At 36.2% G+C, this 10,126-nt stretch overlaps 1 pseudogene; it reads left to right on the forward strand.

Annotated features, from left to right (window-relative positions):
* The first annotated feature begins 3,208 nt into the window (after positions 1-3,208).
* On the forward strand, positions 3,209-4,568 carry LOC144457711 (zinc finger protein 414-like; annotated as a pseudogene).
* The last annotated feature ends 5,558 nt before the right edge of the window (positions 4,569-10,126 follow it).

Genomic DNA, 10,126 nt, shown 5'->3' on the forward strand with positions numbered 1-10,126 from the left:
CTTCAAAAAGAAATTGAACAAGCTATTGATGAACTCTTTAGGAAAAAAATCCCCTGGGCCAGATGGATTTACATGAGAATTCTATCAAATGTTTTAAGAACAATTAATTCAAATACTATATAGACTATTTGGGAAAATAGGTGAAGAAGGAGTCTTACCAACTTCTTTTTATGATACAAATATCATGTTGATACTTAAACCAGGATCAGTCAAAATAGAGAAAGAAAATTATAGACCAATTTCTGTAATGAATATAGATGCAAAAATTTTAAACAAAATACTAGCAAATAGATTGCAGCAACTTATCACAAGAATAATGCACTATGACTAGATAAGATTTATAACAGGAAAATGATAAATGTTGGAGAAGATGTGGGAAAATTGGAACACTAATACATTGTTGGTGGAGTTGTGAAATGATCCAACCATTTTGGAGAACAATTGGGAACTATGCCCAAAGGCTACAAAAATGTGCATACCCTTTGATCCAGCAATAGCACTTCTAGGGCTATATCCCAAAGAGATCAAACAAATGGGAAAAGGACCCACATGTACAAAAATATACATAGCAGCTCTTTTTGTGGTGGCAAAGAATTGGAAATTGAGAGGATGCCCATCAATTGGGGAATGGCTGAGCAAGTTGTGGTATATGAATGTAATGGAATACTATTGTGCTATAAGAAATGATGAACAGGCTGACTTCAGAAAAAGCTGGAAAGACTTATATGGTCTGATGCTGAGTGAAGTGAGCAGAACCAAGAGGACTTTGTACGCAATAACAGCCATGTTATACAATGACTAATATTGTTAAACTGAACCATTCTCAGCATTAGAAGGATCTAAGACATCTGCAGAGGCCTTGGGATGGAAAAAGCTGTCCACATCCAAGGAAAGGACCATGCAAGTTGAATCGCTGTCACTTATTTTTACCTTCTGTTGAGTTTTGTTTCATCTTTCTGATGGTTCCTCCTATCGGTTTTAATTTTTACTTACAACTTCACTAATGTGAAAATATGTTTAATAGGAATGTACATGTAAAGCCTATATCAGATTGTGTGCCCTCTTGGGGAGGGTGATGGGGAGGAAGGGGAAGAAAAATTTTCAACTCAAAAGCATGAAGGAAGTGATTGTTGAGAAATCAAAATAAATTAATAAAATTTTTAAAAAAGAAGTAAAAAAGAAGGTAAGCGAATGTTTATATTGCTTCTAGATCGATTTTTACTATGGCAAAATGAAACTAGAATGATTGGATTGGACTTTAATCCCAAAAGGACATTTAGAAGTAATGATCCTACACATGCAACTCTTCTGTGAATCTTAAAGGTTGCCTGTTGACTTGCCTCTATTTCTGTAACTAAAATTCATACTTTCTTTTCCTATAACATTAGATTTGTTCCCCCCCCCATTTGTGATTTAACTTGCATACTGAGTATGTAATAGGGGAATTCCCTCCACCGATGTGTCTTTCAGGAACGTCACAGTAGAAAATTGCCTGGCACTTTGAAAACTTATTTGGCACCATTACCTGGCTCATAGGTAGTGAAGACAGAACATGGATTCAGGTCTTAGTGATTTCAAGGTCAATAGTCCATCCATTAGATCACACATTATCTCATATTTTACTCATTTTTTCTTGTTTTGCATTTATATTGACTACTAATGGATGTTTTGGTAGTAATTATGGGTGCATATGTAGGTTAAAATTCTAGCATTCCCCATTACTGTTAAGTGTCACATTGACTTTTCTTGCAGTAATTTCTCACTGCTTGTGGTAAGGTATATAGGGGAAGCCTTACTTTAAATTGTGGCATGGCTGTATTTGTGAGACAAGAACAGGGAAAAAAAAAGAAAGTATCAGATAATTTGTGTTTGGAATATTCTACCAAATATCTGGACATACATAATACTTAAAGAAAGCTTGAATGCTGGAATATGGTTATATTTTGAATTTCCTTTAAAATTTCTTACTAAGGGCTTAAATACCTTGAATCCTAGAGAAACACAAGGAAGACTTTAATCACTGATCATGGTTTGTGAGTTTCAAATGAGGTAATACATGTGTAAGAGTGAGATGTTTGATTTTACTCCACCCCATCTCACTTAAAGTAAGATGTCTAACCTATCTGTATCTCCCATAGCCTTGAGACTCTATGTGGAAAAATTGGTCAAACTGTAGCACTGTTTTACAATAATCATATTCAGATAAACTGAGGTAAGTTGGTTACTCCCCAGGGAGCAGCTGTAATTTGCCAACCTAATAAGAACAACAACAGAGCAAGTTTAGCATTAGCACACCCTGCTAAGGAACAAAGAAAGAAGAAATTGAAAGAAGAGAAAGGAAATAACAAGTAACATCATTGGCTTTCTAAATATTTTAAAGCAGAAGATGTGGGCTGAGGAAATTCCCATTACCAAAAAATTTCCAGAAAATTAATTTTTCCTACTATATCAAAGAGTTTACTACTATTACTATTACTACTACTACCACTACCACTACCACTACTACTACTACTAGTAATAATAATAATAACAATAATAAATAGCTAACATTTATATATTGCTTACTATGTTCTAGGAAGTATGTGAAGTGCTTTACAGTTTTCATCTCATTTCCTCCTGGTAAAAAGCCTGGGAGGTAGCTGCTATTACTATAATACCCATTTTAAAGATGAGGAAACTGAGGCAAAGATTAAATGACTTTACCAGGGTCACACAGCTAGTAAGTTCTGAGGCTGATTTTGAAATCAGGTTTGCTGACTCCAGGTCTGATGTTGTATTCCCTATATTAAGTAGTTGCTTAATAACTAGATAGAAATACAAATGTAAAGTTTGATAGAGAATCCAACCTCTGCTTAAATGTGAGATATTTTTTACTAACTGGGACCTCAGATAACTTAGAACTTTGTGTTTAAAATAAAATCCCTGGAACCTAACCTCAGAATCAGAAAAGGACCATAGCCATGTTTTCTGATCCAAACGGCAGATTGTAGACTGAGAGCTAGACTCAAAACAGGTCTTCTCTATTGCTTCTCTCACTCAGAAAAGACATCACAGATTTATCTCACCAGCTGAAAGCAAAGATTCAGCACTATTTCCCTGACCCCTAGGAAGTTATCTGGGACTCAGCCCTACAGGCTTACCCTAAGCCTTATTGTTTTCCCACGAGTCTCAAACAGGATTAAGGAATCCAGCCCCCAGCATCAGCGCAATGGCCAAGCCGGCAGCAAGGTTGCTTGGAAACTTCCAGAGCCTTTTAGAAAATGTGGAGTGCATTCCAGGCCGTGCCTGCTCTCGGACAGCCGAGCCTTGGCACAAGATGGCTCAGAACAAAGGCAGCAGGCGGGCACGGGGAGAGTTGGAGGAGAGTTCTGGAATGAGGCCTGGGGTCCAGGCATGCCCTGCACCATTGTACTACTCAGACATCTATGGCAACCCCAGTCAGAGGCCAGCAGCCAAACCAGAAAAAGAGCAGCTGTCTCCGGCCTTCTCGGCAGAGGAGTGCAAGCACTCTGGCAGAACCAGCAAAGGAGGGGGTGTCAACAGCAGCCCCAAAGAAAAGCCATGTCCTCCAAAGCTCTGGCCCCCTCTTCTGGGAGACAGACAGTTCCCTTGCGCCAGCTACATTTGCCGCCTGGCCTTCCCCAGCCCCGGGAACCTGCTCAGCACCTGCACAGTCGCTTGCAACCCACACAGTCCGTGGAAGGCAAACTGTTCCACCGCTTAACCCCAGCCTGGGACCTTCCCCGGCGTGCAGGAGCTGATGGCCCACACTAAGCTGCCCTACAAACCCAACAGAAACTTCAAGAGTGAAAATTGCCTTCTCCGCTTCCGGACTCACCCCTCCCTCTTCAAACACCTACAAGTCTGCTCAGACCAGTACCACAGCCCGGCCCCACCCCCAGCCCCACTGCCACCAGCTCTGGAGAAGAAGCTGCCTGATGCTCAGAGACCAGCTGGCCCCAGCCTCGAAAAGGTCCCGCTGCTCACGTAGCTGACCCTGCCCCCGGATCCTTGTCCCAGGGCCCCATTCCCGCTGCTGGAGGCCTCATTTTACGGCTCTGCTGCACTGCCTACCCTACCTGGGTCTCTCTCCCTATGGCCTGGCCTCTGGCTCTGGTGGCCAGCGCCTCCGTCCCTTCCTGCTTGCCCAGGTCCAGAGTCTTCCTACCTCTGGTCTTGGCTTCAGCTCCAACACTAATGCAGCTATCTGGAAAAAAAAAAATCAGGGTTCCAGCGATAGCCCACTGAAGCCCTCTGGGGCTCTGAGGGACGTACAGGTCATTCTGCCAGCCGAATTGTGTGGGTGCACACCAGGGGCCGCTACACCTACGTGCAGTGCCCCTTCTCTGTGGCTCCCAGACTTGCCATGACCCTTCATTTGGAGAACCATCACAAAACTCCACTCCCAGCCCCACTGTGGCAACCACCATCACCCTCCACTCCCCCAGGGGAGCACAATCTGGTCACTGGAACCCACACCTGGATCATCAAGTGGTCCTCCTTCCCTCACTACTCAGTCACCCAGGGCCCAGGGCCCCCCAGCCTCAGGGGAGGACTGGGATTTCTAAGGCTGGGAAACCAACTCTCCTGTGTCTTCAAGTAGCTTGAGGCCACCCTGTGATGAGGAGACATTCACTCGTAGGCAGACTTTGCAGGTGGCCTGACTTACTCCACTTCCACAATGGCTATAGAGATGGACCCCTCCTTCTACTCTCCTCTCTGGGCCCTAATGACTGGAGGGGGTGGGGAGGTAGAAAAATATTTTTATAATTAATGTAATGTTGCTTTGGAACTCAGTGAGTCATCGGGTCCTGGCTTGGCCCGGGATCAGCTGGGTGTGGAGATAATAAAACAGTTGGAAAGAAAATGTAGAGATCAATTCACCAAAAGTATACCACAAAGACAAGCATGCAAACCAGAGTGTGGAACTTAGTCCAGGAGGATAGAGAACAATGAATTTCCATTGACCAGATATTTGCAGTCTACTGAAAGATTGTACCTCCATAGCCCGCAGCTAACCTTATTGATCCTTGAAGAATGAAGAATGTAGTAGCTTAAGAATGTAGTAGCAGGGTAATAGATAAGACAAACCAAGACCATGCAAGGCCATGCCATTACCACTAGCCAAGCACAGAACCTGGTCCTAATACAAATTTCAAAAAAGAAAAAAAAAGCATACAAGCAAAACTTCAAAGAAAAATACACCTTGGCCACATCAATTAAAATTTCTAGAAAACTCAAAGCATAAGGTTAAAAATAATTTAATATATAAAATGAGAATGCTAGAGGATAGAATTGCAAAAAGAAATGAGAGTTACAGATAAAAAAATTTGGAAAGGCAATTAATAGTTTGGTATATGAGGTACATGACCTTAACCGAATAACACATTCACTGAACATTAGAATGGATCAAAAGTTAGTGATTACATGAGACAACTAGAAATATTGAAATAAAGTCAAAATGGGAAAAAAAATACTTATGTAAGGAAATATAAGGTATCTGATATCAAAAACAACTTATCTAGAAAACAGAAATAAGGGAACTAAGTTGAGTTTTGGACTAGTTGAAAACAATGACAAAGAAAATCTGCATATCATATTACAAGAATTTCAAGAAAGGTGACACAGTACATAGAGCCTAGAATCAGGAAGATCTGACCTCATTCATTAGCTGTATTACCTGGTAAAGTCACTACACCACTTTTTGCGTGTTTCCTCGTATATAGCAATATTAATATTACCTACCTTCAAAGGTTGTTATTATGAATAAAGAAAGAATGATTTCAGCAAAGTTACAAACCAAATGTGCAGAAATTATCAGCATATCGATGTGTTGCCAACAAAGAAGATATTGAAAGGAGTCAATTTGAAATAATTATTAAATTAATTTACTTAGTCATTGTAATACCAATCAAAATACTAATGGGTTACTTCATGGAAATATGAAAATAATAATCAAATTTACCTGGAAGAACAAAGAATTTTAAGGAAAATCCTGAAAAGGTAGGAGGAGAAAGGGTTGTAGCAGTATATGCTCTTATAATATATTTTAAAATAATAACCATCAAGGCACTTTGGTACTGGAATAAAAATAGAGAAAATGATCAGTGGGACAGATTAAAGTGAACAACATACAGAATCAAAGGAAACTAGCAGTACAGTGTTGAATTCACTCAACAACTCCAATTACTGAGATAAAGACTCACTATATGAAAAAAAAAATGCTAGAAAAAAATGGAAAGTAATCTGACAGAAATTAGGCAGAGAGGAACATTTTACATTTAACAGCAAAATAAACTTCAAAAGGATACATCATTCAGAGGAACATGAAGGAAATTTACCTTTAGAGCTAATGGATAGGGGAAGAGTTTATAACCAAACAAGCTTTAGAGAGGATCATGGAAAATATGACAAACAATTATAATTTCATAAAATTAAAAAAAAAAACTTTTCCAAACAAATCCAATGTAACTAAGATTAAGAGTTGCAATTTATTTGGGGGGGGATTATTTTCAGCAAATTTCTTTGATGAAATTCTTTCAAAATATATAAAAAACTAAATAAAATTTAAATTATTAAAAGCCATTTCAAAATTCATAAATGGAAAATATATATATGAAAACAATTCTCCAAATGTTTTATAATGAAGCAACTATAAATTAAACAACTCTGAGGTTTCACCTAAAACCCTTCTGATTGGTAATAAAAGGAAAATTACAAAAATTAGATGGGTTGTATGAAAAGTTACAACTTGTTACATACTTGGTAGAGCTGTGAAGGGTGTAGCCTTTCTGGAAAGCAATTTTCAGATTCCTGATAGGAATACTTTATAATATTGGTATATTCCATTAAGTCTTTCATGATGGTTCATCCATCTTGGGAAAATGAAACCAAATGGTAGGGTAAACTCACTAAGGAAAACAGATTTTCAAATTAATATTGTTTGAATTTCATTTACATACTGAATCATTAAAAGTCATAAAGTACACTTTATGGATAGTAGCTGATATGCACATATTAAAAATAATTCAAACTAATAAAATTCAATTTGTCTATTTATAATTATTGGATATTTATAATATATTTGTTAGAAAAATTATTTTGGTCTTAATTTTTATATTGTTATATTAAGATCATAGATTAATATAGAGAATTTCAATTTTTTTATTCAACTTTGGAAGCAAACACTTTGAATCATTATTTCTCCAAAAATAGAATTTACTTCACACTAATTAATGTTGCTTCTGCTCCTGCATGGCACACTGATTTTTGCTACTACTTTCAAAATGAGTGAATTAAAAGGTCCCAGATTTTTTGTTGTAGCTTAATACCTAATGAATGGAGAAAAATATTTTTGGTACAATGACTGTTAGTGGTTGTAGCCCATCATCTTCATATTTAAAGAACAACATTGCACCAAAGAAAATGAAAAAAGGAAATAGTTGTGCAGGAAATAATGCAAATAAAAAGTTGTACTCTCAAGGAAATTCTCAAAGAAAAACCATCAGAGAACTTTGAAAAAGAGTAAAGAAATAAGAAGCTGTGGTATAATGAATAGAACAGGTTAAAAGAAAATGAGGATGAATCTCAAGACCAATTATGAGGAAAATTTACCTTCCACAGATGAGAGTAAAACAACTCTGAGAACTTTCAGAGTGGATTGGAAGGTAAATTTTCCTCATAATTGGTCTTTTACCTTCCACAGATGAGAGTAAAACAACTCTGAGAACTTTCAGAGTGGATTGGAAGTTTAAATATAATTAAAGGGAGAAAAAAAGTAGAAAATTAGAGCCTTTAGCAATGGGCCATTAATAGAATAAGGAAATAATAGTTTTGAGATGATCCAATGAAAATTGATTGGTAAAATGTATCCTAATGGAATTCAAAGATAAGTGAATTATTTGAATTTAAGGGGATCACATATGAAAAATAATTTCAGCTAAGATCTTGGGAAATACTAGGTGGATAGGATTAATACCAAAATATATTCTTATTTAGGGTAAGCAAAACATAGCTAGCTAGCTAGAGATAGATATAGATATAGATATAGATACACCTACATATACATATATAGTTAATTTAATTATATATAGTCATATATGTGCATACTTAAAAATTATCATATACATATATATTGTACTGTATTTTATTATACCACATCATAATAGAATTAGGGAATCTGGTTCTGAATGCAACATATTTATGTGCTGGATAAAAACTGTGATAAGATTGTTTCATGCAAACAAGGAGAAAATAGCTAAAATTGATTTATTTTAAGGCAATATGCATTGATGGTTCCATTCTGAAATCAAAGGGAGGGGAAGTGTGTCTTTGTGAGAGGGAAGATTCCAGAATCATATGCTATGTAACAAAACAATCTGGCTTTACTTAGTGGGTGATTATTTTTAATAGGACATCTAAATGTATTTGGAAGGGGAGAAACAAATTTAACAATAATAAATATTTATGTCAGTGGCCTGAATTTTTTTTAATGAAGTGGAAGAGAATCATAGACTGGACTAGAAAACAAAATTCAACCACTTTCTCAAATACACATAGAAGGGTCGCCACTAAGAAAATTAAGCATGAAACCAAAATCGAATAGAAAATACATTAAAATTATAAGATATTACTTTTTGGTTAACTCTTTAAGTACCATTTGATATACTATGCATCTCTTTTTAATGTAGAACACTTATTGGATAAATTGAAGGTTTGAGTCTTTTCATATTTTGAAAAAAATTAGCAAACATGGACTTCATGTTTAGTCAATCAACAATCATTTTAGGTGGCAACTATATTTTAGGACTTGGAGAAATAATGTGTATATTCCTTGACCTCAAGAAGCTTACAAAGATAAGATTGAAAATTAAAATCCCCTGGTTGTTTCCAAACTTTGTTTTAGCAGTCATATTAGAATTTTGTTAAATGTTTAAGATTCTGGCGTGTATCTAATATATTTTTCATAGGTTATTTCTGATATAGTTTGAGACCGACACATCATATGAATCCCAAATATTGCTTATCATAACTCTTAATACATATAACAAGGCTGAGAATGTGGTCATTAAGTAGTCAACATAAATTGAACAATTCATTGTTTTTCTTTTTATGACTGTAGTTTAAAGGGTAATTAGAAAAGTGAAATATCTTTGACAATTTTATTTCTTTCAACTTTCATATGTAGTCTTTGTGTACATTCTTTTGCTTATATGTTAAAATTCTATTCTTATCCATTTTTTTGGGTGTCCATTCATACTATCCATTTAACTAACCTAAAACCAAGAGATATTTTTGGACACAACATTTTCTATCCATTCTTCCTCCATCCCCTACTTCTTGAGCTGAAATGTTGAAGCTTAGCATCTCCCATCTCATCAATGAAACTACTCCTTTTATATGCACAGATAAAATATCATAAATGCTTTCTTACACATTCTAGCTGTTGTGAAGGTCCTTCTACAAATACTATCTAGAAGATCTTTGCTTCCCATCAAATCTTAATATTTTGTAGTCACTAATACGATATTTAAAATTTTGATATATGACAATGCTACACCTTTTTGTTTCCTCTTTCTCCTTATATATAGACATAGAGACAGTTGATGAAGCTTTTTAATATAAGTGAATGTGTTACTAATCTGTATATCTACAACATATCTCCTCCGTTGCCTATTGTAGCCTCAATTTTCTCATCAGCAAAACTAGTAAAAACTTTCCAGAATACTTTAAAAAGTTATTATGAAAATCATACAGTATAATTTATATAAAAAGCTATATAAAATGAAAATTCCAAATATTAATGCTAACAGTGTTACTAATTATTTATTTTATAAATAGAAAAGGTATATGTGTGTGTGTGTGTGTGTGTGTGTGTGTGTGTGTGTGTGTGTGTGTGTTTATGTATGGCCCTGTTTTGATTCCATAAGATATTGATGCATTAATGTTGAATTTAACCTACTCTTTCTGTGGCCCCTTAATTATGTTTTAAAGAAAAGATACAAGAGCAGCAGGCCTGGAGTCAGGAGAATCTCAGTTCAAATCTGGCCTCAGACACACAACATTCACTAGCTGAGTGACTCCAGGCAAGTCACTTAACTCCAATTGCTCCAAAAAAAATTGAAAG

This window comes from Phascolarctos cinereus, unplaced genomic scaffold (genome assembly GCF_003287225.1).
Source record: "Phascolarctos cinereus isolate Bilbo 61053 unplaced genomic scaffold, phaCin_HiC Scaffold_5;HRSCAF=322, whole genome shotgun sequence".
NCBI lineage: Eukaryota > Metazoa > Chordata > Mammalia > Diprotodontia > Phascolarctidae > Phascolarctos > Phascolarctos cinereus.